Below are 4,843 nucleotides of genomic sequence, written 5' to 3'. Positions count from 1 at the left end.
TCTCTTGGTTTTTCTTACGCCACTTGATGACTCAATGTGAAGTTCCTCTGGGGTCTGTTTTCAGACCTTCTTTTTTCCTACACTCTCTATGAGAAATATTTATTCTTTCACGTGGTTTCACTGACCACAATTTTGCTGCATAGGTCAGAATACCTAGTTGCAAACAGCTGTATACAAACTAGCTTAAGCAGAAAAGAAATTTATTCATATTAGGAGGATCTTAAGGAGGATTAGAAAGGCTGTAAAGCTAATCCTGGAAACAGTGCCTATACTAGAAAGATGTGTTAGTGAAAATACTATGGCTAACTCTGTAGAACGGGAGGCCTTTGCTGCCACGCTTCCCCCACTACACATAAGTTCCTCACATTGCTCATGTATACATCCAAGTCTCTCAAAGTTGTGTCTGATTAGAAGAACTTAAGTCATGAGTCTGTCCTCACTCAGACTGTAAAGAGTTAACAAATGTTGTGTTTTCTGATTCTTAGCTGGAGAAGATAGGATTTACAGTATGGAGATGATAGAAAAGAGAGTGAGTATTCTAAGATATGAGGTGATCAGAAATGGCAAAAACCCACTGCAGTTGCTCTTCCCTACCTGACATTAATATATATCCTTCTTCCCAACATAATCTTTCAAATAGCAAAACGCTCTCACCTATCCTATTGCCACTACCTATTAACAAATATATCACCACCTTCTCAAGAAGAAAGAAAACATCTCATCAACCATAATATCCATGGTAGGACCAGTGAATTTCACGACAGTTGGCCCACTGATTTATTTCTTTTACTGAAAAGAGTTCTCAAAAAGGCAAAAATGTTACGTGAAATGTCTTAATAGTGAATACGATATTCCACAAAGCTTGTGAATGGTGTTACTATAGGAAGTAAGACGAGCATGGAGGCAAATATAAATCCAAATTAGGCATCTATCCTACCAAGGACAAACTATTTCTAATCCGTAATGGAAGTAGCTCCATGTAATTAATTCACCACCAAGAATCAGATACTTTTCCTGGAGTATAGAACCATAGTGAAGGCTTAGGATTGTTTCCTACTGTGGGTAATTTGGGTAATCAGCAGTCATGGTGTCCAGCTCAGCCTTGTTGTGGGAGATCTACATAAATCTGCTGTTCTTGTCACCATGATCACTTTATTACTGAGTGTACTGGGCAAGTATTGGGGTGGCTAGGAAGGAATCAGACTTTCATCCATTTATCAGGTCATTTTGTTCAACTGATTATTGAGAGTTTTTTCCACAGTGAGAATCTTTGACAGAATATTCACTTGGGATGTAAATATTGTTAATCTCTCAGCCCATTTTGAGTAATGAGTCCCTAAATCTAATCCCAAATCTTCTCCAAGTTTGTTGCGCCTGAATGCAGACCACCTGATCAAACTATTGCTCATGAATCAGTACAAAGCCAGCCTTCAGCCACCCCTCTCTAGACTAAGCAGAAACCAGAATAGTCCTTTGAACTTCTATATTTTGACAGGATTTTCCTTTCCTACTGAGATTTATGGCCACCCTGCATGGGCTTAATTTAGCAGCAGTCCAGTTCTGATTAGTGCCAGCATATCAGACTGAGTAAACTTAAGTTAGACTCAAATTATTTCCTTCTTGGTCCATTTGTTATAGGACCTCAAGAGCCACACATGTGAGTTGACAGAGGAGTGGCAGAGAAAAACATTAGGACACAGGGAGCATGAAGTGACAAAGATTCTCTCCTTGACCAAACTCTAATTGTACCCTCTGAGCCTTCTTCTTGATGAGGCCTCAACTTTGGTGCCAAAGACTTCAGACTCTCAACACAAATTGTTTTGTCCACCCATCACACACACACACACACACACACGCACACGCGTGCGCGCAAAAATACATATCCCATATTAAAAGACTTGAACAAGCCCTAGCATAATTTCTAATAGCTCAAGGCTGCATCCCTAGGATGACCCTAACTCTTTAAAGTGGCTGCCTGAAAGAAACCTCAAGGCTGCCAAACAAATTTTTACCATTTTCTTTCTAGCCAGTACATCATCAGGCCTCTGACCTTCCTTTCTTAGAGCATTTACTAACCAAGGCTTACCACCATGAATTCTTCTGTCCGTGTATCTCCTACAACTCAGGATCGTCTTCTCAAGGACCTAAAAATCATTCCTTTGAAATAGTATCATCAGAAGGGATAGTGCCCTCTCTCCCAGTCTCTGTGGTAGGAAGCAATCCTAACTTCAATAATTGACAGCTAACAGACACAGTTGGTCTAACTGTATTTGCATTGGCCAACTCTTTGTAATTTTTCACTTCTCTGGTTCTGCTCAAGCCCCCCTTCCTTCTCCCACTTTATTTATTTATTTATTTATTTATTTATTTATTTATTTATTTCCTTCCTTCCTTCCTTCCTTCCTTCCTTCCTTCCTTCCTTCCTTCCTTCCTTCCCTCCCTCCCTTCCTTCTCTTCTTGGCTGGGTACAGTATACTTTATTGATGGTACATGACAAAGTAGGGCTCCCCAAGCCCCTCCCCTTCTTCAGGGGGTCTGGGATAGAAACTGTGCAGAGGTCTGGAGATTCTCAGTGTGTTGGGGAATGAGTTGGGGCAAGGACTCCCCAGCTGCCGAGGGCCTCTCTCTTCCTCTTGCTCTCACTGGGGGCTCTTACTCCTTGGAGCCCATAAGGTCCATCACCCTGTTGCTGTAGCCAAATTCATTGTCATACCAGGACATACCAGCTTGACAGAGTGGTCTTTGAGAGCAATGCCAGGCCCAGCATTGAAAGTGGAAGAGTGAGTGTCACTGTTAAAGTTGCAGGAGACAACCTGGTCCTCAGTGTAGCCCAGGATGCCCCTGAGGAGGGCCTCTGATGCCTGCTTCACCACATTTTTGATATTATATTTGGCGGCTTTCTCTAGGTGACAGGTCAGATCCACAACTGACACATTGGGGTGAGGACACAGAAGCCCATGCCATTGAGCTTCCCATTCCACTCAGAGATGACCTTGCCTACAGCCTTGGTGGCACCAGAAGCAGGGATGATGTTCTGGGCAGCCCCTTTGGCCATCATGCCACAGCTACCCAGAGGGGCCATCCACAGTTTTCTGGGAACTGTGATGGCATGAACTATGGTCATGAGTCCCTCCATGATACCAAAGTTGTCATGAATGATCTTGGCCAGAGAGGCCAAGCAGTTGGTGGTGCAGAAGGCATTACTGACAATCTTGAGGGAGTTGTCATACTTCTCATGACTCACAACCATCACAAACATGGGGGTATCAACAGAAGAGGCAGAGATGATGACCACCCCTCAAGTGAGCCCCAGCCTTCTTCATGGTTGCAAAGACCCCAGTGGACTCCACAATATACTCAGGATCAACATCACCCTATTTGATGTTGGCAGGATTTTGCTCCTGGAAGATGGAGATGAGATTTCCATTGATGACAAGTTTCCCATTCTCAGCCTTGACTGTACCATGGAATTTGCCATGCATGGAATCATACTGGAACATGTAGACTATATATCTGAGGTCAATGAAGGGGTCACTGATGGTGACAATATCCACTTTGCTAGAGTTAAAAGTAGCCCTAGTGACAAGGCACCCAATATGGGCAAATCTGTTTACTCCAACATTCACCATTGTGTTTCAGGGACACAGCTGGCACTGCGCCCAAAGATGTGGCTGTCCATCAAACAGGGAGGAGCAGAGAGCCTATCATTCTCCCTTTAAATACCCAGTCACTTTTGTAAAAATTGAAGTTGAGCTTGATTTACCCTGTACCACCTTTTTCCCTATTGCAATAGTATATTGCTGATTAAAAACTCTTTTTACCACTTTAACTACTGTCCAGTTTTGTTTATCTTTGATGAAAATACCTGCTCATGCAACTAATTTGTTTCAGGATCTGCTTGAGGTCAAACCTATATACACGATTTCTAATTGATGGGTTATTGCTGGACATAACCAGTTACATAGCTTGAACTAATATAACACCAAGTTAATGAATGTAAGATCAGATTATTTGTTGCTCTATTTTCAGACGTGCAGTGCCTATCATGATCTTGCTTCTACAAGGAAAACAGAAACTTGCAATCAAAAGGAGAACAGTGACTTGGAAAGTGGTCACAGCTTTATTACAAAACCTTAGAAACCTGTATTATGATTCTCCTATTAAGGCTTGACACAAGCTTAATACCATGTCTCCTGCCACAAATACTTTGGGCACAACTGGATCAGCTATCATAAGGCCCATTGGAGGGTTGTTTTCATGGGTTCTGGTCCAGCTGACATATCTTTTTTTCCTGAGGCTCCCTTAAAAAATGACATCCTTTTGAATCACCTGGCAAATAATCAGAGTAACCAACATAAAAGTGGTGATAATTTTCTTCAATACCCAAAGAAACCCATGGTAACTCTTTCTTTAGAGACTTATGGGGCAAAGCACAGCAACTAGCCTTTCACTTTGAATAGTATATCTTACCATGTACCATACCATAGAATATTCAGAAACTCCGTAAGGTGGCAGACCCTTGTACTTTCATGGGATTTTTTACCCAAACTTCAGCATGCATACACGTCTCAGAAAAAAAAAAAAAAATCTAGCATCCTTGCTCTCCAGTTTCTTCCCTCATGATATTATTAATATACTAAAACTGTATGATGCTCTCTGACATTGTGAGATCAAGGTCCCTCTAGAATAAATTATGGCACAGAATCATAGACATAATATAGTTTTGAGATAAGTGAGTAAAGGCCTACTGTTGTTTGTACCAGGTGAAAGCAAATCACTTTTTTGTCTGGCTGTTCGAATAGAAAAAAGGCTTTACCATATCAACAGCTGCATTCCATGTGCT

The 4,843-nt window shown here is 41.7% G+C and overlaps 1 pseudogene; it reads right to left on the bottom strand.

The window, feature by feature from the left end:
- Positions 1-2,456: 2,456 nt before the first annotated feature.
- On the bottom strand, positions 2,457-4,403 carry LOC123797453 (glyceraldehyde-3-phosphate dehydrogenase pseudogene; annotated as a pseudogene).
- Between the last annotated feature and the right edge of the window lie 440 nt (positions 4,404-4,843).

The sequence above is a fragment of the Ursus americanus genome, chromosome 29, assembly GCF_024610735.1.
Source record: "Ursus americanus isolate L20-20 chromosome 29, mUrsAme1.1.p, whole genome shotgun sequence".
Taxonomy (NCBI): domain Eukaryota; kingdom Metazoa; phylum Chordata; class Mammalia; order Carnivora; family Ursidae; genus Ursus; species Ursus americanus.
This window is presented reverse-complemented; position numbering and strand designations above follow the sequence as displayed.